The sequence below is a fragment of the Elephas maximus genome, chromosome X (assembly GCF_024166365.1).
Source record: "Elephas maximus indicus isolate mEleMax1 chromosome X, mEleMax1 primary haplotype, whole genome shotgun sequence".
Taxonomy (NCBI): Eukaryota; Metazoa; Chordata; class Mammalia; order Proboscidea; family Elephantidae; genus Elephas; species Elephas maximus.
In genome coordinates, this window is record NC_064846.1 from 116,204,364 (window position 1) to 116,230,671 (window position 26,308).

Here is a 26,308-nt window from a genome sequence, read left to right on the forward strand (position 1 = left end):
CAGTCAGATCCCTATCAGAATTGCCTTTGCATTATAATAGCCACCTTGTTCCCTGTAGGGATGAAAGCCCAAGACTGTGGATCTCATATGCTTGGCTGGAGCTGCTTCTGTATTTTTAGTGCAATTTCGGGAAGTCAGGGAAGGATTTTTGGTCCCTGCGTTTTTTGTAGCTGCTTCTCTCAGGCCAGGAGAATGGGTTAGAAACAGACAAAAAAAAAAAAAAAAGAAAACAAAAAAACCACAGAGCACTTCACCCTCTGGCCCAGGAAATTCCAATGTTAATGAAGTTGCCTGGGAGGGGTAGGGGAGGGATCAGATAGATAGGAGAAAGTAGCACCCAGGAATATAGTCAAAGTACTTATCTTGCTTGGTGATGATTGTTTTATCTGAGATTCCCGAGGGGTGTGTAGCTTGTGTTGGCTGGGTTGAGATTGTCACTGAGAGTCATTTCCACGTCCTGTGCTTGTGCCATCTCAGAAGCCGTGGTCTGTTCCTCTGCTCCTAGTCCAAAGCCCAGTGCCAAGTTTCCCCGGCTGGGACGCTGCACTCTAAGCTCCAAAACCAGTCGCTGCCTCTTGGTGACTTCTCCTCCTGTCAGCCGCATCACTGCGCTGCCTGCGTGCACTGGCTGGCCTTCCCCCGAGGTCACTTCTGGAGGCTAGGGCTGCGTCCCGTGTTCGCGCCGTCTCAGGAAGCCGTCCTCATCTCCCCTGCGCCCAGTTCAAAGCCCGGCACCAAGGTTTTATGACTGGGACGCTGGCTCCAGGCTCTGAAAACAGTTGCTTCTTCCCTGTGGTTGCTCGTTCTCTTGTTAGCTGCGTCAGTGTGCAGCCTGCTTGCTCTGGCTGAGTTTCTGTCACTCAGGTGAACTCTTTAGATCTGTGTTTGATGGTCAGGGTTTGTAGATTGTCATGTATGTGATCCATTCACTTGTTTTCCCGAGTCTTTGTTGCAAGAGGGATCCGAGGTAGCTTCTACCTAGTCAGCCATCTTGGCCCTGCCGCTACTCTATTTTTTTTGTTGTGCTTTTTGTGAAAATTTACAAACCAAGTCAGTCGCTCATACAAAAACTTATGTACACATTGCTATATAATCCTAGTTGCTCTACCTCTGGTGAGACAGCACACTCCTTTCCACCACTCTCTATTTTCATGTCCGTTTGGGCAGCTTCCAAAACCCTCTGCCCTCTTATCTCCCCTCCAGACAGCAGCTGCCATCATAGTCTCATGTGTCTACTTGATCCAAGAAGCTCACTCCGCACCAGTATCATTTTTTATCCCATAATCCAGTCCAATCCCTGTCTGAACAATTGCTTTTGGGAATGGTTCCTGTCTTGGGCTAAATAAAGGTCTGGGAATTATGGCCTCTGGGATCCTTCTAGTCTTTGTCAGACCATGATGTCTGGCCTTTTATGAGAATTTGGGATCTGCATACCACTGCTCTCCATCTCCCTCAGAGGTTCCCTGTTGTGTTCCCTGTCAGGGCAGTCATCGGTTGTAGACAGGCACCATCTAGTTCTTCTGGTCTCATGATGTAGTCTCTGGTCTATGTGGCCCTTTCTGTGTCTTGGGCTCATAATTACCTAGTGTCTTTGCTGTTCTTCATTATCCTTTGCTCCAGGTGGGTTGCAACCAATTGATGCATCTTAGATGGCCACTTGTTAGCGTTTAAGACCCCAGGCGCCACTCTCCAAAGTGGGAGGCAGAATGTTTTCATAATGGATTTTATTATGCCAGTTGAGTTAGATGTCCCCTGAAACCATGGTCCCTGAAACCCCACCGCTGCTACGCTGGCCTTTGAAGCGTTCAGTTTATTCAGGACATTTCTTTGCTTTTGGTTTAGTCCAGTTGTGCTGACCTCTCCTGTATTGTGTGTTGTCTTTCCGTTCACCTAAAACAGTTCTTATCTACTATCTAGTTAGTGAAAAACCCCTCTCCCTCACTCTTTCCCTGCCCTTGTAACCATCAAAGAATATTTTCTTCTCTGTTTAAATTATTTTTCGAGTTCTATAATAGTGGTCTCATACAATATTTGTCCTTTTGAAACTGACTAATTTCACTCAGCATAATGCCTTCCAGATTCCTCCATGTTAAGAAATGTTTCACGGATTCATTGTTGTTCCTTATCAAAGCGTAGTATTCCATTGTGTGAATATACCATAATTTACTTATCCATTCATCTGTTGATGGGCACCTTTGTTTCTTCCATCTTTTTGTATTGTAAACAGTGCTGCAATAAACATGGGTGTGCATATACCTGTTCATGTAAAGGCTCTTATTTCTCTAGGATATATTCCACGGATTGGAATTGCTGGATTGTATGGTAGTTCTGTTTCTAGCTTTTTTTTTTTTCAAAAAAAAGGAAGCGCCAAATCTATTTCCAAAGTGGTTGTACCATTTGACATTCTCACTAGCAGTGTATAAGTGTTCCAGTCTCTCCACAACCTCTCCAACATTATTATTTTGTGTTTTTTGGATTAATGCTAGCCTTGTTGGAGTGAAATGGAATCTCATTGTAGTTTTGATTTGCATTTCTCTAATGCCTAATCATCGTGAGCATTTCCTCATGTATCTGTTAGCTACCCGAATATCTTCTTTAGTGAAGTGTCTGTTCATACCCTTTGCCCATTTTTTATTTGGGTTATTTGTCTTTTTGTAGTTGAGTTTCTGCTGTATCATGTAGATTTTAGAGATCAGACACTAACTGGAAATGTAATACCTAACAGCTTTTTCCCAGTCTGTAGGTAATCTTTTTACTCTTTTGGCGAAGTCTTTGGATGAACATAGGTGTTTGATTTTTAGGAGTTTCCAGTTATCTAGTTTTTCTTCTGCATTGTTAGTAATGTTTTGTATACTATTTATGCCATGTATTAGTGTTCCTAGCTTTGTCCCTATTTTTTCTTCCATGATCTTTATCTTTTTATATTTCATATGAGGGTCTTTGATCCATTTTGAGTTATCTTTAGTGCATGGTGTGAGGTATGGGTCTTGTTTCATTTTGTGCAGATGGATGTCCAGTTATGCCAGCACCATTTGTTAAACAGTCTGTCTTTTCCCCATTTAACAGGCTTTGGGCCTTTGTCAAATATCAACTGCTCAAATGTGGGGGGATTTACATCTGGATTCTCAATTCTGTTCCATTGGTCTACGTATCTGTTGTTGTACCAGTACCAGGCTGTTTTGACTACTGTGGCAGTATAATAGGTTCTATAATCAGGCAGAGTGAGTCTTCCCACTTTGTTCTTCTTTTTCTGTAAACCTTTACTTATCCGGGGCCTCTTTCCCTTCCACATGAAGTTGGTGATATGTTTCTTCATTTCATTAAAAATCTCGTTGGAATTTGGATTGGAATTGTATTGTATCTATAGATGGCTTTTGGTAGAATAGACATTTTTACAATTTTAATTCTTCCTACCCATGAGCAAGTTATGTTTTTCCACTTATGTAAGTCTCTTTTGTTTTCTTGTGGAAGTGTCTTGTAGTTTTTATTTGTGAAGGTCTTTTACACCTCTGGTAAGATTTATTCCTAAGTATTTTCTCTTCTTGGGGTGTACTGTAAATGGTACTGTTTTGGTGATTTTCTCTTCAAAGTTCTTTTTGTTGCTGTAGAGGAATCCAACTGATTTTTGTATGTTTTTCTTGTATCCTGATACTCTGCTGAACTCTTCTCTTAGTTTCAGTGGTTTTCTTGAGGATTCCTTAGGGTTTTCTGTGTATTAGATTATGTCATCTGCACATAGAGATACTTTTACATCTTCCTTACCAATTTGGATGCCCTTTATTTCTTTATCTAGCCTAATTGCTCTGGCTAGAACCTCCAGCACAATGTTGAATAAGAGTGGTGATAAAGGGCATCCTTCTCCGGTTCTTGATCTCAAGGGGAATGCTTTCAGGCTCTCTCCATTTAGGATGATGTTGGCTGTTGGCTTTGTATAAATGCCCTTTATTATGTTGAGGAATTTTCCTTCTATTCCTATTTTGTTGAGAGTTTTTATCATGAATTGGTGTTGGACTTTGTCAAATGCCTTTTCTGCATCAATTGATAAGATCATGTGGTTCTTGTCTTTTGCTTTATTTATATGATATAAAAAACCAGTATATGATAAAAAAATTTTTTATTACATTAATTGTTTTTCTAATGTTGAACTATCCCTGCATACCTGGTACGAATCCCACTTCATCATGGTGAATTATTTTTTTGATATGTTGTTGAATTCTATTGGCTAGAATTTTGTTGAAGATTTTTGCATCTAAGATCATGAGGGATATAAGTCTGTAATTTTCTCTTTTTGTGGTGTCTTTACCTTGTTTTGGTATGAGGGATATGCTGGCTTCATAGAATAAGTTTGGGACTATTCCATTCTTTTCTATGCTCTGAAGTACCTTTAGAAGTGGTGGTGTTAACTCTTCTCTGAAAGTTCGGTAGAACTCTGCAGTGAAGCCGTCTGGACCAGGGTTTTTTGTTGTTGTTGTTGGGAGTTTTTTGATTACTTTTCAATCTCTTCTTTTGTTATGGGTCTATTTAGTTGTTCTACCTCTGTTTGTGTTTGTTTAGGTAGGTAGTGTGTTTCTAAGAATTCATCCATTTCTTCTACGTTTTCAAATTTGTTAGAGTACAATTTTTCATAGTAATCTGATATGATTCTTTTAATTTCAGTTGAGTGTGTTGTAATATTGCCCCTCTCGTTTCTTATTCGGGTTATTTGCTTCCTCTCCTGTTTTTCTTTTGTCAGTTTGGCCAGTGGTTTATCAATTTTGTTTATTTCTTCAAAGAACCAGCTTTGGTCTTGTTAATTTTAAAATCGTTTTTTTCATTTCATTTAGTTCTGCTCTGATTTTTATTATTTTTTTTTCTTCTGGTGCCTGAGAGTTACTCTTGTTGTTCTCTTTCCATTTGTTCAAGTTGTAGGGATAATTCTTTGATTTCGGCCCTTTCTTCTTTTGTATGTGTGCATTTACTGTTTTAAATTTACCTCTGAGCACTGCTTTCGCTGTGTCCCAAAGGTCATGATAGGAAGCGTTTTCATTCTCATTGGATTCTGTGAATTTCTTTATTCCATCCTTAACGTCTTCTATAATCCAGTCTTCTTTTTATTATTATTAACTAAAGTGCATATTTTATTTAGAGTTCCTTCATTTTTTACGTAATGATGCTTTCCACCCACCGAGAGTACCACATTACATTTTGTCATTGTTATGGATTGAACTGTGTCACCCAAACATGTGTGTTGGAATTCTAACTTCAATACCTGTGGATGTGATCTAATCTAATGTTATGCATTCATTTTCAATAATGCAATCTAATGTAAAGTAATCAATCCATCAAGTGATACCAGTGTAGGGTGGATCCTAAACTTAATCACTTCCAAGTTACGCAAAGAGCAGCATAGACACAGAGACATGCATGCAGACACAAATTGGGGAAGACAGACACCACGCGAGGAACATCTACAAGTCAAAGTAACCAATGAATTCCTGGGGTTACCAACAAGGAAGGAATCTACACGGATGAAATCTTGAACTGGACTTGAAGAGAAAATAAATCCCTGTTCTTTAAAGCCACCCACTTGTGATATGTCCGTTGCAACAGCACTAGGAAACAAAGACAGACATTCTGCCTTAGGTTCCCCTTATTCCAGTCTTTTTTAAGTAGGGTATTGTTCAGTTTCCAGGTGTTTGATTCTTTTCCCTGCGTTTTCTGTTATTGATTTCTACTTTTATAGCCTTATGGTCAGAGAAGATGCTTTGTAATATTTCAATGTTTTGGATTCTGCTAAGGCTTGCTTTATGACCTAATATTTGGTCTATTCTAGAGAATGTTCCATGTGCACTAGAAAAGAAAGTACACTTGGTTGCTGTTGGGTGGAGTGTTCTGTATATGTTTATGAGGTCAAGTTGGTTGATTGTGGCATTTAGATCTTCCGTGTCTTTATTGAGCTTCTTTCTGAATGTCCTGTCCTCCACTGAAAGTGGTGTGTTGAAGTCTCCTACTATTATTGTGGAGCTGTCTATATCACTTTTCAATGCTGATGGAGTTTGTTTTATGTATCTTGCAGCTCTGTCATTGGGTGCATAAATACTTAATATGGTTATATCTTCTTGCTATATTGTCACTTTAATCATTAGTGTCCTTCTTTATCCTTTCTGATGGATTTAACTTTAAAGTCTTTTTTTCAGAAATTAATTTTGCCACTCCTGCTCCTTTTTGATTGTTGTTTGCTTAATATATATTTTTTCCATTCTTTGAATTTTAGTTTGTGTGTGTCTCTAACTCTAAGATGCGTCTCTTGTAGGCAGCACATAGACGGATTGTGTTTTTTAATCCATTCTGCCGCTCTTTGTCTCCTTATTGGTGCATTTAGTCCATTTACATCCAGTGTATTTATGGATAGGTATGAATTCAGTGGTATAACTTTGATTTCTTTTTTTTTGTGTGTTGTTGACAGTTTCTTTTTCCCACTTAATTTTATGTGTTGAGTAGATTATCTTTATATACTGTCCTTTCCTCATATTGGTTGTTGATTTTGTCACTGAGCCTCTATTTTTTTCTTGCATTTTATTTTGTTGTGTAGGATAGTTTGTCTCCTTTGTGGTTACCTTATTATTTACCCCTATTTTTCTAAATTTAAACCTAACTTTTATTTCTTTGTATCGTCTTGTCTTCCTCTCCGTATGAAGGATCTATGACTACCTTTCCTAGTCCCTCTTTATTGTTTTAATGTTGTGTTCTTTTACATAATAAAATCGCTGTTACCCTGTTTTGCACATTTTTTTAAGATCTTGACTTATTTTTTTGATTCCCCGGTCTGGGTTGACTTCTGATTGCTCTGCCCAGAGTTCTAGTCTTCAGTTGATACTTGATATTATTGATTTTCTGATCAAAGAATTCCCTTTAGTATTTCTTGTAGTTTTGGTTTGGTTTTTACGAATTCCCTAAACTTCTGTTTCTCTGGAAATGTCCTAATTTTACCTTCATATTTGAGAGAGAGTTTTGCTGGATGTACAATTCTGGGCTGGTAATTTTTTTCCTTCACTTTTTTATATAAGTCATCCCGTTGCCTTCTTGCCTGCATGATTTCTGCCGAGCAGTCCGAGCTTATTTTTATTAGCTCTCCTTTGTAGGTGACTTTTCGGTTATCCCAAGCTGCTCTTATAATTCTCTCTTTATCTTTGGTTTTGGCAAGTTTGATTATAATATGTCTTGGTGACTTTTTTTAACATCTACCTTCTGTGGAGTTTGATGAGCTTCTTGGATAGATATCTTCTCATCTTTCACGATATCAGGGAAGTTTTCTGCCAACAAATCTTCAACAATTTTCTCTGTATTTTCTGTTATCCCTCCCTGTTCTGGTACTCCAATCACTCTTAGGTTATTTCTCTTGATAGAGTCCAACATGAATCTTAAGGTTTCCTCATTTTTTTAAAATTCTTTTATCTGATTTTTCTTCAAGTATGTTAGTGCCAAGTGATTTATCTTTGAGTTCAGAAATTCTAGCTTCTACTTGCTCAATTCTGCTCCTCTGACTTTCTATTGAGTTATCTAATTCTGTAATTTTATTGTTATTCTTGTGAATTTCTGATTGCTGTATGTCTATGGATTTTTCCAGCTTATTAAACTTTTCATTATGTTCCTGAATAATCTTTCTAATTCCTTCAGTTGCTTTATCTTCGTGTTCCTTGTCTTGTTCTGCATATTGCCTCATTTCTTTCCTGATGTCTTGAAGGGTTCTGTATATTAAACTTTTGTATTCTGCCTTTGGTAATTCCAGGAAAGCACTTTCATCTAGAAGATCCCTTGATTCTTTGTTTTGAGAGCTTGTTGAGGCGATCATGGTCTGTTTCTTTATGTGACTTGATGTTGACTATTGTCTCCAAGCCATCTATACGTTATTGTATTTATTTTATGTTTGCTTACTGTGTCGTAGCTTCTTGCTTTGTTTTGTTTTGATAAGCCCAAATGGGTTGCTTGAGTGAGCTAGCTTGATTATTTTCACCTTTGGAGTTCTGACGTCCTGTCCCCAGCTGGCTAGAGCTGTTATCAGGTATATCAGTCTAGGAGTCCATTCACTTTTCTTGTATGAATTCAGCTGAGGTGTCCAGGTAGCTGATCATCAAGGGTTTGGTACAGGAGTCTTAGAGGGGCAGGGGTGATTGGTGTATATACCGGTATCTGGTTGCAGCAGGGGGCACACTCTGAACAGGGCAGGGGGCTGAGAATCGTCCCCCACATGTCTCTGAGGAAAGCGAGTCCTTATTCCCTAGATTGTACAGATGGGTGTGTTCTGCAGATGGACCATGGGCACCCAATGTTTTTAGTTTAAGGACTGGGGGTTACCAGTTATCCTTGGACCCCTGTTGCAGGTGGCTTGGTGACCTGAGTGGCACTACCAGTCCTTAGGCCCCTGATGCAGGTAGGCTAGGACCCCTTTTAATAGGCAAAGCAATGTCAAACATCAAACACCCACCTCTTCGCCACACAGCTGAGATGGTTGTAGTCTGCCAACAAGGGCCTATTATCCTGAAATTAGCCCACACAGATCCATGCAGAGGGGAAAGGTACTGAAAGTCCACAGACCGTTTATGCCTGCACAGGAGCCGCTCTGTCCTGAGCTCCACTGGTTAGTGTAGCTGGCAAATTATCTTTTCCCCTAATTGCAAATTTATTCCTTCTTCAAAGCCCTGAGGATGGCTCTAGGCACTCAAAAGGGCCTATCTCAGGCCCAGGGAAGTCAGCCAATGAAGCCGACTTGGGAGGTGGCAGCGTGGTAAAATATACGCAAGTACTTAGCTTTTGCCGAGAGCTCTGTTCTTCTCTGGTTCTAGAGTTGTAAGTAGGCCTTGTGGCTGGCTGCTTTCTCTGAGGAAACAGCAGCCGGATGCTAGTACCAGCCCACGGCTGCTGCTCCCAGAAATGGTGCCTGAAGGCTCCTCACAATTCAGGTCTGTTAACTCTTCTCTGCTTCTGAACCATCTTTTCCTCCCCCTGCCCCTCAATTCATTTTCTAAGCTTGCCTTTGATGCTCAGGGATCCTAGCTTGTCATAAATATACTCGTTTCACTTGTTTTGTTGTAAAGAAGGTTTGCTGGGAGCATCTGTCTATTCCCCCATCTTAGCTCCGCCTCCTTGGGTTGACATCTGATTGCTCTTTCCGGTGTTCCAATCTGGTTTGATACTTGCTATTATTGATTTTTTAACCAGAGAACTCCTTTTAGTATTTCCTGTAGTTTTGGTTTGGTTTTTATGAATTTCCTAAACTTCTGTTTAAAAAAAAAGGTCCTACTTTTGCCTTCTTACTTGAGAGACAGTTTTCCAGGATATATGATTCTTGGCTGGCAATGTTTTTCCTTCAGTGCTTTATATAAGTCATCCCTTTGCTTTCTTGCCTGCATGGTTTCTGCAGGGTAGTACAAGCTTATTCTTATTGACTGTCCTTTGTAGGTGACTTTTCATTTATCCCTAGCTGCTCTTAAAATTCTCTCTTTATCTTTGGTTTTGGCAAGTTTGATTATAATATGTCTTGGTAAATTTCTTTTAACATCTAAATTATGTGCAGTTCGATGAGCATCTTGGAATCTTGGGTAGATATCTTCCCATCTTTCACGATATCAGGGAAGTTTTCTGCCTACAAATTTTCAATAATTCTCTCTGTATTTTCTGTTATTCTTCCCTGTTCTGGTACTCCAATCACTCATAGGTTATTTCTCTTGATAGAGCACCACATGATTCTTGGGGTTTTTTCATTTTTTAAATTCTTTTGTCTAATTTTTTTTGAAATATATTGGTGCCAAGTGCTTTATCTTCAAGCTCACCAATTCTGACTTCCACTTGCTCAGTTCTGCTCCTCTGTCTACTGAGTTGTCTAATTCTGTAATTTTATTTTTAATCTTCTGAATTTCTGGTTGCTGTCTCTCTATGGATTCTTGCAGCATATTAAATTTTTTCATTATGTTCTTGAATAACCTTTTTAATTTCTTCAACTGCTTTATCTGTGTGTTCCTGGGCTTGTTCTGCGTATTGCCTTATCTCCTTCCTGAGCTCATTTCCGATGTCTTGAAGAGTTCTGTATATTAATCTTTTGTATTCTGCATCCAGTAATTCCAGGAAGGCACCTTCATCCAGAAGATTCCTTGAGTCTATGTTTTTAGAGCTTGTTGAAGAGATCATTGTCTGATTCTTTTTGTGATTTGGTATTGGCTCAACAGCACTGGGTTTTGGTTTGTTGTCTATGTGCCATCTATAAGTTATTGTTTTAGTTTATTTTGTGTTTGCTTACTGTATTCTAGCTTCTTTCTTTGTTTTGTTTTGATCTTCCCAAATAGGTTGCTTGAGTGAACTGGATTGATTACTTTCACCTTTGAAGCTCTAATGTCCTGTCACCAGATGGCTAGAGCTGGTATCAGTTATATGAGCCTAGGAGTCCATTCACTTTTCTTGCATGGATTCAGCTCAGGTGCCCAGGTAGTTGGTCATCAAGTGTGTGTACAGGCTCTGTCCTACAGTCTTAGAGGGGTAGGGGTGATTGGTGTAGATACAGCATCTGGTTGCAGCAGGTGGTCATGCTCTGAACTAGGTAGGGGGTTGGCAATCTTCCCCTGCTTGTCTGTGAGGAATGCGCATCCCTGTTCATTAGAATTCACAGGTGGGTGGATTCTGCAGACAGAGCATGGGCACCCAATGCTTTTGTTTGTAAGTACTGGGAGGTACTAGTTATCCTTGAACCCTTGTCGCGGTTGGCTGTGTGACCTGAGTGGAGCCATTAGTCATCATGCCCCTGATGTGGGTAGTTGAGGACCCTGTTTAATAGGCAAAGAGGTGTCAAACATCAAACACCCACCTTTCCACCACACAGCTGAAACAGTTGCAGTCTGTCAGCAGGTGCCCATTCTCCTGAAATAGGCCCATACAGGTCCGTGCAGGGACGAAAGTTATTCAAAGTCCACAGAACGTTTATGCCCAGACAAGAGTCACTTCTGTCCTGAGCTCCCCAGGTTAGTGGGGCTGGCAGATTATCTTGAATTTATTCCTTCTCCAAGGCCAGGAGAATGGTTCAGGGCACACAGCAGGACCTATCTCAGTCCCAGGGAAATCAACAGCCACTGAAGTCAGCTTGGGGGTTGGAGGTGGAGTAAAATATATGCAAGTACTTAGCTTTTGCCGAGAGCACCATTCTTCTCTGACTCCGGAAGTGTGAGTAGGCTGTGCAGGTGGCTGTTTCTCCCTGAGGAAACTGTGGCTGAATGCTACCGCCAGCCCATTGCAGCCTGAGAGTTCCCGGCGATTCAGGTCTGGAAACTCCTCTCCGCTTTTGAACTGTCCTTCCCTCCCCCTGCCACTCAGTCCATTTTTTTAACTTTGCCTTAGATGTTCAGGGCTCCTAAATATAATCATTTCACTTGTTTTTTTCAGGGTTTTTTGGTAAGAGGGCTCACCGGAAGAAACTGACTACTCTGCTTTCTTGGCCCTGCCCCCCTTTTAATCTATTTTTGTTTATTTCTTCTTTTATTTTTGTTTTGTTTTGATATGCCCAAGTAGGCTGGACATGTGAGCTACTTTGGTTGTTTGCAACATTGAAGCTCTCACGTCCTGTCTCCAGGTGGTCAGATCAGCTACTATGTGTGTGAGCTCAGGAATCTGTTTACTGTTCTTGCTGGCTTGCATTTATTCAGGGCACAGGTTTCTGGCTTGTCAGTCACTGTGTGATGCAGAATTTCCCCTACAGTCCTAGATGAACAGGGCTGTGTGGTGCTTTTCAGAGAAGGCACAGTTCTCTGGTTTCAGCGGGGAGTGATGTGTAGGGCAAGATAGTGGGCTGACAACTGCCCCTGGGTGACTGGATGGAGCACATTTCCATGTTCCCTAGAGCACTTTACTGAGCTGATCCTTGGGCCATTGACTGGAGGGATTGGGAAGGACCACTAATTCTCAGACCCCTTTCATGGGCATCTAGAGGGAGTGGGTGATACCCCTGAACCTCAGACCCCTGTTGTCTGTGGGTAAATCCTCTTCTTTGGAGGTGGGGCTGGAGTGAATGTTACAAATCTGCAGCTATCTCTTGACTGCTGTAGATGAGAATGGTCTTCAGGTGTATGCCCTGCTGTTTTATGCTAATGAGGTTGTGCAGTGTTGAATGGGACCACAAGGGACTGGGCTAGGGTGAGGGGTGCTGCAAGTCCATGGACCCCAAATACCAGTGGCTGGGCAAAGGGGCAGAGCCTCCCAACCAGCCCTTAGTTCCCAGCTTTGAGGACGTGGTGTTGTTGAATGCCTTGGGACTTGTTTTGGAGTGCAGTGGGGAGGTGGGTTAGGAGAAGGATTACAGCTACAGCTTTTTGTAACAGGACTGCTTCAAGGAATAGTAACATTTGTTGGCTGTGCTTAATTTCTTTTCCCGTTGAAGTTAACAGTTCTCTCTGACTCCAAAGTGCCCCATGTGCATGTAAAACTGAAAATACATATTTTGAATCCATGTAAATATTTGCCTGTTTTGCCCTGGCCAGTCTTAGAGTTTGGATCATGGTGATCAGTTCAGCCTTTTGAGCTGAAGTGCCACTAGGGAAAACATTCACTTCCAGAACTGCAATAAGACTGATGATTGCATTGCCTGCCTTCCACTTCCCACCTTCTTTGAAGCTACACCCATCAGTGAAGAATTCAAGATCCACTTAGGCCAAGGGCCTGTCCTGTAAGTCAGGGCAGCTAGCACATACTAAATCAACCATTTGAACACAGTCATGATGTATGGGATCACCAAAGGGCAATATAGGGAGGAATGTGGCTGGATTCAGGGTGGTCACTGGCTGGATTTGGACATTTGGATTTTCCACCAGGGCAACTTGGTACTGGGTTATTCATCTTTGAGATAACCAGTGGCTGCTTCTCCATTCTAAGACTTTCAGAGCCAAATGAGTGGCATATACGCTCACTGGCTGCCCTAGAGTGAGCGTCTTTGTGGCTTTTAGCACTCTGACATTTGCTGCCAGTGCTTTCAAGCAAGCTGACCATCCTTGAGTCACTGAGCCTAAATTTTTAGAAAAATAAGCCACAGGAGGTCTCAAAGACCCTAAATGTTGGGTGAGCACTCCTGCTGCAATTCGTTGATGTTCATGTACAAAAAGATCAAAAGGCTTATGCAAGTGGGGCATACCCAGGACTGTGGCCTCTAGTAAGGCCTTCTTGACCTGTTCAAGTGCTCTTTGTTTGTGGCCAGTACAGACAAATGGATTTGTCTCATTGCCTTCCAGGAGGGCATATAAAGGTTTGGTTAGTTTTCCAAAATTTGGGATCCAAATTCTACAAAATCCTGCCATTCCTAGAAACGCCCGCAGCTGTTTGCAGTTCTTGGGTGGAGCAAGCCTGCAAATGGCCTGTTTTCTTTCACGTTGTAATTCTTGTTGTCTCACACTGATAATAAATCCTAAATAAGTAACCTTTTGTTGCACAATCTGAGCTTTTTCTCTAGACACTCAATATGCAGCCTCAGCCAGGAAGTTTAACACAGCCGCTTCATTGGTCCCAAAACCCAGTGCCATCGAGTCGGAGTGAGTGCTGTGTTGGTACTGCAATCAAATTCATTATTACTTGCAATAAGGAGATTGGCTACATACCATAGAAGGACCTCATTAGTCAGTATTAGTCTCTGAAGTTCTCTAGCCAAAGTGGTCCCAAATAATGGTGGGGAGTTTTTCAATCCTTATGGGAGAAGAGTCCAGCAATATTGCTGCTTCTGCCTAGAATTTGGATCCTCCCACTCAAACACCAATATTTCTTGACTTTTTACGTCCAGAGGAACACAGAACAAGGCATCTTTTAGATCTAAAACTGAAAACCAAGTCCAAACGGATGACAGAGTTGAAAGTAGGGGTTAGCTACCATGGGATGTATGGTGACTGTTACCTGGTTAATGGCTCGCACGTTCTGGGAAAACCGTATGTCACCAATGAGCTGATGAATGGCCACCTGGGCTTCTCGATTTAGTGGATACTACCTGACCCATGGTGGTGTGATGTTGGGTAGCAGCTGGACTCTAACCGGTTCTGCATTTTGGGCATATCTTGGCTGTTGAGTGGCCCAGACAATCGGGTTAATTTCTTTTTCTAAATGTTGGTTTGGGAAAAGTACCTTTCCCTGATGGCAAGAGTCTGTCTCTCAGCAGAACAGGAGATGGGCCGTCCAACCACATTCGGCAGGAACATCAACATGCATTTGTCCTTGTTCAAAATAAATTTGAGCCTGTAAGTTACTGAGCAAATCCATTAAAAAGGGACAGGATATTCAGGCATATACAAAAAAGAGTGAGTCAGCATTTTTGCTTTATTCAGGAGGGAACAAGTTAAAGATTGGAGGAAGGATCAGGTATCTTTTTTTCCTGATACTCCAGTCACTGAGATCTTTTTCTTAGAGACTGGGCTCACTGTACAGGTTAAGACTGAGTGGGTGAAACCAGTGTCTACAAAAAACTTAGTTGGTTTTCCTTCCACATTCATTATACCCAGAGGTTTGGGTGGAGAGCCTGCCTCTGGTCCCCTATAATCAGAGTCTTCTAAATTCAGAGCTTGAATGGCCCCTGTACTTATCTTGACAGCTTTGGACACTCTTTCTTCCAGTGACCTTTTTCCCTACAGTAGGCACACTGCTCCTTGACTAAGGGACTCTTGTTGAGCACTCTCCTGACTGGAAGCTCTCCTCTTTGTCTATTAGATCCTCCCTGTAGGGCTGCAGCCAATAAGGTAGCCAGTCTCTTGGTCCTCCTATCTTCTATGGTATCTTGTGGTTTTTCTTTTTCTCTGTTATTATAAACTTGGAAGGCCAACTTAACTAAGTGTCCAAGGTTCATACTAATGCTCCCTTCCATTTTCTGAAGCTTCTTTCTGATATCTGGGGCGCTTTGTCCAATGAAGATAGCATTAACCATTCTGGTATTTTCAGGCAACTCTGGGTCTAAATCGGTATACTGTCTGAAAGTAGAAAAGATTTTTTTTTTCTAGAAAAGCAGAAGGGTCTGTATCTAATTTTTGTCTGACTTCGTAGACTTTATTTAGACTCTTTTGCTTTGGGATCCCATTCTTAAGCCCTGCAAATAAACAGTTCCAGTATTGAGTGAGCCCATTGTACTCATCGGCGTCGTTTGGCTTCCACTGAGGGTCCCGAAGGGGAACGGCCTCACCGGGCTTCAGGTTACCTGGCTGGGAGTCATGTCGGTGCTGGGCCTCTTTCCTGGCCTTTTCAAACACCATTTGCCTTTCTTCAGGAGTCAAAAAAGTATTTAAAGGAGTCTGCCCAAGTAGGGTCAAAAGAATTAAAAATTGTTGTAAATAATTCAAATTTTAAGTGGGTTTTCTCTATATTCCAGAGTGTAGTTTTTCCAATTATATAAATCAGATGTGGTGAAAGGCACATGTATTTGCACCATGGCACCATTTCTCCCTAGGTTCTGCCTAAGGGGGTATTGTCCTGAGGTTCCCTGAGCACGGTTCTGATCAGGCAAGGACTCTTTTTAGGTCAAATCAGGAACTTGATAGGGTGTCCCCTGCCTCATATGGGATTGGGAGAGAAGACACTTCTCTTCCCCTGGAATCCCAACAGCCACTGAGTCCCCTGGTTCCGGACCTGAATCCAGACTGGGGGAAGCCTGTGGTGGATAGGGTGAATGCAGCTGTGGGAGCCCCAATGGCTCGTAAGGATCTCTTCCTGTTAACACAGGGGCTGAGGGCTTTTTCTTGTTTTCTTTCTGAACAAAAATTTGACAAACTTGTCGAGTTTCCTTGTCATTATGCAATGACATGAAATCTTCTACACAATGTTTCTCATTCCATTTTCCATTTTTTTTTAGTGCAATGCAAATCTAACTGTAAAATGGTGTTATACCCCATCGAACCATTAGGGGGCCACACCTCACATTGTCTTTGAGGTGATACAGTGGCCAAACTGTTACAAAGAAAAATCATTCTTTTCTTTTTCATAGGATCATAACCAAACATTCCAATGTTTTAGTATACATCCTAAGGGAGAACATTCAGGAATGCTTCTGGTAGTTGCCATTTTCTTTTACCTATAGCAAAATGACCAGTCAAACCAAAATTCTAAAGCTAGCTACAAACTGACCGGTTAACAACCTACTACTTACAGCTTCCTCTTCCTGCTCAAACGCCGGGCCCTAAAGGAACCCTCAAGGCAGGTCCAAGTAGCACGGCTATCAGGTTGAATTATAAACCAAGTCTCAAACAAATTCACTTACCCAAATTCTCAAGGTTCTTCTCCCGCTTTCCAAGGGCTACTGTTGGGTTGGAGACAGGCTCTCCTCCGGAACCGGGGGCAAAATCCCTCTGGAGAAATCTCTGGTGCACCCTGGGTGTTCTCCTCTGGTCCCAAGTGGGGCCTCTTCGGACACACAGCGATTCCCTCCTGGCTGCCTCTCCAGAAGATGTAACCTGACACTCCAAGGTCTACTCAGCGTGGCTGTGAAGAAACAGAATGGATGAAAGCGAAAGAAGAAGCCTCCTTTAGTTGGCCAAGTAAAGGAGCACATCGGGACTCGGGTCACCAAGGTGTCACTCAGGACAAGGGGTTTATATGGATAAAGTAAATCGGGTCTAGGGTGCCCAGGAGCACCCCAGGGTGGAGCCAGCTTGCTGATTGGTTTGACATGAGAGGGCGTTCTCCAGCCCATCCAGTCTTCTACGCCTGTTCAGTCTGAAAGGGGGGGCCACAAAGGTGGCATCTTGCTCATCCAGGGCATAGACGGGGGTGTTTTTCTGCCTCTGACGTCAATAAGTAGTCTGAGAGGCAAGGTCATCAGTACTGCGAAGTTCAGGAGGGCCTGAGTTGGTCCAAGACTGAAGACTCCAGTTTCTTGTTTTTTTAACTGAGTCAGAACCAGAAGTATACCTAAAAAAGGAGATACTCTGAAAACTGAAATTAGTTCCTGTTTTGGTTAATAAGAGGATAGCTTACACGCTGGGAGTTAACTCTGTATGTTACTGAAGATGGCCGGCTCTGCCCCTTGATAAGGCCCCCTGTTTAACCAATGTGGCTGGCATACCCGCCGTCTCAGAATCACCAAAATAGAGAGTCAGGGCCCCTCAATCAATTCCCAGACTTGAACCAGTTTACTCCAGTGCCTTTGAGTTGATTCCGACTTATAGCGACCCCATAGGACAGAGTAGAACTGCCCCATACAGCTTCCAAGGACTGCCTGGCAGATTCCAACTGCCAACCCTTTGGTTAGCAGCCATAGCACTTAACCACTACACCACCAGGTTTTCCAGTTTACAGACCCACAGTCCCTTGAATGAAAGAGAGGCTGGGACCCCTTGAGGAAGGACCCCACTACTCTATCAAAAACGTATACCATTAATTATTCTACCAGTCTTGCCCAAAAGGATCTATGGTATTTTACAAGACTGACTATTGGTTGGGGTAAAGGAAACAATCATATTTTCAGGGATTATTGGACACTGCCTCTGAACTGATACGAATTCTGGGAGATCCAAAATGTCACTGTGGCCCACCAGTCAGAGCAGGGGTGTATGGAGGTCAGACTCTTAATGGAGCCTTAGCTCAGGTCCATCTGACAGGTCCAGTGGGTCCCTGAACCCATCCTCTAGTGATTTCCCCAGTTCCAGAAAGCTTAATTGGAATAGACATACTCAGTAATGGGCAGAAACTTCACATTGGATCCCTGATTTGTGGAGTAAGGGCTATTATGGTAAGAGGAACCCATTAGAACTGCCCCTACCTAAGAAAATAATAAGCCAAAGATATTACCAAAATTCCTGGAGGGATTGTAGAGGTTAGTGTCACCATCAAGGACTTGAAGGATGTGGAGGCACTGATTCCCAACACATCTCAATTCAACTTGCCTATTTGGCCTGTGCAGAAAACAGAATGATCTTGAAGAATGACAGTGGATTATTGTAAATTTACCCAAGTAGTAACTCCAATTGCAGCTGCTGCTCAAAATGCAGTTTCATCCCCTGAGCAAATTAATACAGCTCACTCACTAGTATGCAACAATTGATCTGGCCAATGCCTTTTTTTTTTTTTTGGTGCTACATTTTTTTAACTTTATTTATTGTGCTTTAAGTGAAAGTTTGCAAATCAAGTCAGAATCCCATACAAAAAATTATACACATCTTGCTATGTATTGTTAGCTGCTATACCCGCTAATGAGACAGCACACTACTCCTCTCCACCCTGTATTTTCCATGTCCATTCAGCCACCTCCTGTAATCCTCTGCCTTCTCATCTCGCCTCCAGACAAGAGCTGTCCACATAGTCTCATGTGTCTACTTAAGCCAAGAAGCTCACTCCTCACCAGCATCATTTTCTGTCTTATAGTCCAGTCCAAACCCTGTCTGAAGAGTTGGCTTCAGGAATGGTTCCGGTCTTGGGCTAACAAAGGGTCCGGGGACCATGACCTCCAGGGTTCCACCATCCTCAGTCATACCATTAAGTCTGGTATTTTTATAAGAATTTGAGGTCTGCATCCCACCATTCTCTTGCTCCTTCAGGTATTCTCTGTTATGTTCCCTGACAGGGCAGTCATTGGTAGTAGCCAGGCACCATCTAGTTCTTCCCGTCTCAGGCTGGTGGAATCTCTGTTTTATGTGGCCCTTTCTGTCTTTTGGGCTCATATTTACCTTGTGTCTTTGGTGCTCTTCATTCTCTTTTGGTCCAGGTGGGTTGAGACCAATTGATGCATCTTAGATGGCCACTTGCTAGCATTTAAGACCCCAGATGCCACTCTCCAAAGTGAGATGCAGAACGTTTGCTTAATACACTTTCGTTATGCCGATCTACCTAGATGTCCCCTGAAACCGTGGTCCCCAGATCCCCATCCCTGCTACTCTGGATTTGAAAGTGTTCAGTTGTGTTCAGGAAACTTCTTTGCTTTAGGTTTAGTTCAGTTGTGCTGACCTCTCCTGTATTGTGTGTTGTCTTTCTCTTCACCTAAAATAATTCTTATCTACTATCTAAATAGCGAATACCCTTCTCCCTCCCTCCCCACTCTAATAAGCACCAAAGAATATTTTCTTCTGTGTTTAAACTTCTCCTTGAGTTTTTATAATAGTGGTCTCATACAATATTTGTCCTTTTGCAACTAATTTCACTCAGAATAATGCCTTCCAGATTCCTCCTTTCTTAATCCTTGCATAGTATTCCATTATGTGAATAAATGATAATTTATCCAAATTCCTCTGTTGATGGGCACCTTGGTTGCTTTCATCTTTTTGCTATTGTAAACAGTGCTGTAATGAACATGGGTGTGCATATATCTATTCGTGTGAGGGCTCTTATTTCTCTAGGATATATTCCAAGGAGTGGGATTGCTGGATCATATGGTTGCTCTACTTCTAGCTTTTTAAGGTAGTGTCAAATTGATTTCCAAAGTGGTTGTACCATTTTACATTCCCACCAGCAGTGTAAAATTGTTCCAGTCTCTCCACAACCTCTCCAACATTTATTATTTTGTGTTTTTTGGATTAATGCCAGCCTTGTTGCAGTGGCATGGTATCTCATTGAAGCTTTGATTTGCATTTCTGTAATGACTAATAATTATGAGCATTTCCTCATGTATCTGTTAGCCGCCTAAATGTCCTCTTTGGTGAAGTGACTGTTCATATCCTTTGCCTGCTTTTTATTTGCGGTATTTGTTTTTTTGTTGTTGAGTTTTTGCAGTATCATGTAGATTTTTGAGATCAGACGCTGATCGGAATTGTCATAGCCAAAAACTTTTTCCCAGTCTGTGGATAATCTTTTTACCCTTTTGGTGAAATCTTTGGATGAGCATAAGTGTTTGATTTTTAGGAGTTCTCAGTTATCCAGTTTCTCTTCTGTTGTTTGTGCATTGTTAGTAATGTTTTGTACACTGTTTATGCCATGTACTAGGGCTCCTAGTGTTGTCTGTATTTTTTCTTCCATCATCTTTATTGCTTTAGATTTTATATTTAGGTCTTTGATCCATTCTGAGTTAGTTTTTGTGCATGGTGTGAGGTATGGGTTTTGTTTCATTTTTTGCAGGTGGATATCCAGTTATGCCAGCACCATTTGTTAAAGAGACTGTCTTTTCCCCAATTAGCAGACTTTGGGCCTTCGTCAAATATTGGCTGCTCATATGTGCATAGATTTATATCTGGATTCTCAATTCTGTTCCACTGGTCTATGTATGTGTTGTTGTAGCAGTACCAGGCTGTTTTGACTACTGTTGTGGTATAATAGGTTCTAAAATCAGGCAGTGTGAGGCCTCCACTTTGTTCTTCTTCTTCAGTAAAGCTTTACTTATCCAGGGCTGCTTCTTGTTTCATATGAAGTTGGCGATTTGTTTCTGAATCTCTTTAAAAAACATCATCGGTATTTAGATCGGGATTGCATTGTATCTATAGATCGCTTTTGGTAGAATAGACATTTCTACAGTGAGCAAGGTGTGTTTTTCCACTTCTGTAGGTCTCTTTTGGTTTCTTGCAGTAGCGTCTTGTAGTTTCTTTTTATGGGTCTTTTACATCTCTGGTTATATTTATTCCTAAGTATTTTATCTTCTTGGGGGCTATTGTAAATGGTAGTGATTTGGTGATTTCCTCTTCGACATTCTCTTTGATGGTGAAAAGGAATCCAGCTGATTTTTGAATGTTTGTCTTGTATCCTGATACTCTGCTGAACTCTTAGTTTCAGTAGTTTTCTTGATAATTCTTCAGGGTTTCCTGTGTATAAGATCATGTCATCTGCAAATAGAAATACTTTTATTTTTCTTTATAAATTTGGATGCCCTTATTTCTTTTTCTAGCCTAATTACTCTGGCTAGGACCTTCAGCGCATGTTGAATAAGAGTGGTGATAAAGGGCATCCTTGTCTGGTTCTCGTTCTCAAGGGGAATGCTTTCAGACTCTCTCCATTTAGGACGAGGTTGGCTGTTGACTTTGCATAAATGTCCTTTATTATGTTGAGGAAATTTCCTTCTATTCCTATTTTGCTGAGAGTTTTTATCTTCAGTGGGTGTTGGACTTTGTCAAATGCCTTTTCTACATCAATTGGTAAGATTATGTGGTTCTTGTCTTTTGTTTTATTTAAGTGAGGGATTACATTGATTGTTTTCCTAATATTGAACCATTCCTGCATACCTGGTATGAATCCCACTTGGTCATGGTGAATTATTTTTTTGATATGTTGTTAAATTCTATTGGCTAGAATTTTGTTGAGGATTTTTGTGTCTAAGTTCACGAGGGATAAATAGGTCTGTAATTTTCTATTTCTGTGGTGTCTTTACCTGGTTTTGGTATCAGGGTTATGCTGGCTTCACAGAATGAGTTTGGGAGTATTCCACCCTTTTCTATGCTCTGAAATACCTTTAGTAGTAGTGTTGTTAACTCTTCTCTGAAAGTGGTAGAATCTCCAGTGAAACTGTCAGGGCCGTGGCTTTTTGTTGTTGTTGTTGTTGGGAGTTTTTTTTTTAATTACCTTTTCAATCTCTTCATTTGTTATGGGTTTATTTAGTTGTTATATGTCTGTTTGTGTTAGTTTAGGTAGGCAGTGTGTTTCTAGAAATTTGTCCATTTCTTGTAGGTTTTCATATTTGTTAGAATACAGTTTTTCATAATAATATGATATGATTCTTTTAATTTCAGTTCAGTCTATTGTAACATCACCCATCTCATTTCTTATTCAGGTTATTTGTTTTCTCTCCTGTTTTTCTTTTTTCATTTTGGCCAGTGCTTTATCGATTTTGTTAATCTTTTCAAAGAATCAGCTTTTGGCCTTGTTAACTCTTTCAGTTTTTTTTTTCTGTTCTCTACTGCATTTAATTCTGCTCTAATTTTTTTTTTTTTTTTTTTTTTGCTTTCTTCTAGTGCCTGAGGGTTTCTTTTGTTGGTCTCTTTCTATTTATTCAAGTTCTAAGGTTTATTCTTTGATTTTGGCCCTTTCTTCTTTTGGACTGTGCATTTATTGCTATAAATTGACCTCTGAGGACTGCTTTAGCTGTATCTCAAAAGTTCTGACATGAGGTGTTTTCATTCTTATTGGATTGTACGAATTTCTTTATTCCATCCTTAATTTCTTCTACAATCCTGTAGTTTTTGAGCAAGGTGTTGTTCAGTTTCCTAGTATTTGAGTTCTTTTCCCTGCTTTTTCTGTTATTGATTTCTACTTTTATGGCTTTATGGTCAGAGAAGATGCTTTTTAATATTTTGGTGTTTTGGATTCTGTTAAGGCTTGTTTTATGAGTTAATATGTGGTCTATTCTAGAGAAGGTTACATCAGCGCTGGAAAAGAAAGTATACTTGGCTGCTGTATGGTGGAATGTTCTGTATATGTCTAGGAGGTCAAGTTGGTTAATTGTGGCATTTAGATCTTCTGTGTCTTTATTGAGCTTCTTTCTGGGTGTTCTGTCCTTCACTGAAAGTGATGTGTTGAAGTCTCTATTGTTGTGGAGCTATCTCACTTTTCAATGCTGTTAGAGTTTGTTTTATGTATCTTGCAGCCCTGTTGTTGGGTGCATAAATATTTAATACTGTTATATCCTCCTGCTAAATTGTCCCTTTAATCTTTATATAGTATCCTACCTTATCCATTGTGGTGGATTTAACCTTAAAGTCTACATTGTCAGAATTTAATATTGGCACTTTTGCTCTGTTTTGATCGTTGTTTGCTTGATATATTGTCTTTTCCATCTCTTTAAATTTTAGTTTGTGTCTTTAAGTCTAAGGTGTGTCTCCTTTAGGTAGCATATAAACGGATCGTGTTTTTTTTTTAATCCATTCTGCCACTGTCTGTCTCTTTATTGGTGTATTTAGTCCATTTACATTCAGTGTAATTATGGATAGGTATGAGTTTAGCACTGTCATTTTGATGTCATTTTTTGTGTTTTGTTGACAGTTTCTTTTTCCCACTTAATTTTTATACAGAGTAGTTTTTCTTTATATATTATCCTTTCCTCTTTTTCACTGTTGTTGATTTGTTTTTGCTGAGTCTTTATGTTTTTCTTGTATTTTATTTTGATGTGTAGGATTGTTAGCCTCCATTGTGGTTACCTTAATATTTACCCTATTTTTCTAAGTTCAAACCAAACTTTTACCTCTTTTTATCATCTTGACTTCCTATGCATATGAAAGATCTATGACTAAATTTTAAGTCTGTCTTTATGGATTTAATATTGTCATCTTTTACATAATGACATCTCTGTTTCCTTGTTTTGAGCGTTTTTTATCTTGATTTATTTTTGTGATTTCCTTATCTGCATTAATATCTGGTTGCTCTGTCCTGTGTTCTAGTCTTGAGTTGTTATCTGATGTTTTGGTTTTCTAAACTGAGGAGTCCCTTTAGTATTTCTTGTAGTTTTGGTTTGGTTTTTACAAATCCCCTAAACTTCTGTTTATCTAGAATTGTCCTAATTTCACCTTTGTATTTTAAATACAGTTTTGATGGCTATATGATTCCTGGTTGGCAATTGTTTTCCTTCAAGGCTTTATGCATGTCATCCCATTTCCTTCTTTCCTGCATGGTTTCTGCTTAGTAGTCTGAGCTTATTTTTATTGACTGTCCTTTGTAGGTGACTTTTTGTTTATCCTAAGCTGCTCCTAAAATTCTCCCTTTTGGCACTTTTGATTGTAATATGTCTTGGTGACTTTCTTTTTGGGTCTACATTGTGTGGCATTCGATGAGCATCTTGGATAGGTATTTTTTCATCTTTCACAATATGAGGGATGTTTTCTTCAACAATTCTGTCTGTATTTTCTGTTCTCCCTCCCTGTTCTGGTACTCCAGTCACTCGTAGGTTACTTGTCTTGATAGAGTCCCACATGATTCTTAGGGTTTCTTCATTTTTTTAAGTTCTTTTATTTGATTTTTCTTTGAATATTATGTTGCCAAGTGTTTTATCTTCAGTCTCCCTAATTCTGCCTTCCACTTCCTCAGTTCTGCTCCTCTGACTTTTTATTGAGTTGTCTAATTCTGAAATTTTATTGTTAATCTTCTGAATTTCTGATTGCTGCCTCTCTATGGATTCTTACAGCCTATTAATTTTTTCATTATCCTCTTGAATAACCTTCTTAATTTCCTCGACTGCTTTATCTGTGTGCTCCTTAGCTTTTCTGTGTTTTGCCTAGTCTCTTTCCTTATCTCTTGAAGAGTTCTGTATACTAATGTTTTGTATTGTTCTTCTTACAATTCCAGGAATATTTCTTTATCCAGAAGATTCTTTGATTCTTTGTTTTGGGAGCTTGTTGAAGTGATCATGGTCTGCTTCTTTATGTAATTTGATATTGACCATTGTCTCTGGGCAATTCTTAAGTTATCGTATTAATTTATTTTATGTTTGCCTACTCTGTCCTAGCTTCTTGATTTGTTTTGTTCTGATATACCCAGATAGGTTACTTGTGTGAGCTAGCTTGATTATTGGCTCCTTTGAAGCTCTAATGTCTTGTTACCAGATGGCTAGAGCTCTTACCAGGTATATGAACCTAGGAGCCCATTCACTTTTCCTGTATGGATTCAGCTCAGGTGTCCAAGTGTGTGGTGCTGGCTCTTATCTATGGTCTTAGGGAAGCATGAGTGATGGATTTAAACACAGGTATCTGGCTGCAGCAGAGGGTCACACTCTGAGCAAGGCAGGGGGCTGACAACCATCCCCTGAGTATCTGTGAGGAAAGCATGTCCTGTTCCTTAAAGCACACAGATAGGTAGGCTCTGCAGCCAGACCATGGGCACCCAATGCTTTTGGCTTTAAGAACTAGGAGGCACCACTTATCCTTGGACCCCTGTCGTGGGTGGCTAGGTGGCTTGGTTGGAACCACTAGTCCTCAGTCCCATGATGTGGGTAGGTGAGGACCTCGTTTATTAGTCAGGGCAGTTTCAAACGTCAAAAACCTGCCTCTCCACCGTACAGCTGAAACAGTTGAAGTCCCACTTCAGGCACATGTACAGTTGCACTTTGAATAAAGGGCCTATGCTGCTGAAATGTGCCCACACAGGTCCATGCAGGGGTGAAAGCCATTCAAGGTCCATGGACTGCTTGTACCTGGACAATGGTGGCTTCTGTTCTGTGTTCCATGTTTAGGGGAACTGGCAGATTATTCTTTCCCCTTTGTTAATTTGTTCCTTTTTCAAGGCAGGGAGATTGCTCAGGTCATGCAGCAGGACTTATCTCAGGCCCAGGGAAATTGACTGCCACTGAAGCCAGCTTGGAGGGCTGAGGCAAAGGGAGGAGAGATCAGATAAATGGGAAAGAGTTCTTTTGAATGGGGTGCTTTTTGATCCACATGGTAAATTAAGCACAAACACTTATCTTTTGCCAAGAAAGCTGTTCTTTGCTTGATTCTGGAGGCATGAGTAGACTCTGTGCAGCTTGCTCTCTCTGGCTGAAGGAATCCATGCTTCGAACGCTACTGCTAGCCCCACTGTGGTCATGCCAGGGGATCAGGGCTGAGGGGCTCTGGTTCCCGCTGAGTCATGGCCAGCAACTTCTCGCTGCTTCTGAACATCTCTCCCTCCCCCTGCTGCTCAGTCCAATTTCTTAATTTTGTCTTTGATGTTCATGACTCCTAGCTGTCATATACATAATCGATTTGCTGGTTTTGGGGGGTCTTTTTTGTAAGACAGATCACCAGAAGCATCTGGCTACTCCACCATTTTGGCCCCTTCTCTGCTTGCTGCTACTTTTGAGTGGGGCCCAGAACAAAAGAAGGCTCTGCAATAGTTTCAGGCTGCTGTACAAGCTGCTCTTCCCCTTGGACCATATGATTCAATGGTGCTTGAAGAGTCAGTAGAAGAAAAAGATGCAGTCTGGAGTCTTTGGCAGGCCTCTGTTGATGAATCATAGGACATAACCTCAGGATTTTGGGGCAAAGCACTTCCATCATCTGCAGATAACTACTCTCATTTTGAGAAACAGCTTTTGTGTTTTTACTGGGTCTTAGTAGAGACTGAACTCTTAATCACTGTCTTAGTCATCTAGTGCTGCTATAACAGAAATATCACAGGTGGATGGGTTTAACAAAGAGAAATTTATTTTCTTACAGTCTAGTAGGCTAGAAGTCCAAATTCAGGGTATCAGCTTCAGAGAAAGGTTTTCTCTCTCTGTCGGCTTTGGAGGAAGTTCCTTGTCATCCATCTTCCCTTGGTCTGGGAGCATCTTGGCTCAGGAACCTCAGGACCAAAGAATGTGCTCTGCTCCTGGGGCTGTTTCTTGGTGGTATGATGTGACCAACTCTCTGCTTGCTTCCCTTTCCTTTTATCTTGTGAGTGATAAAAGGTGGTGCAGGCCATACCTCAGGGAAACTCCCTTTACATTGGATCAGGGATATGATCTGGTAAGGGTGTT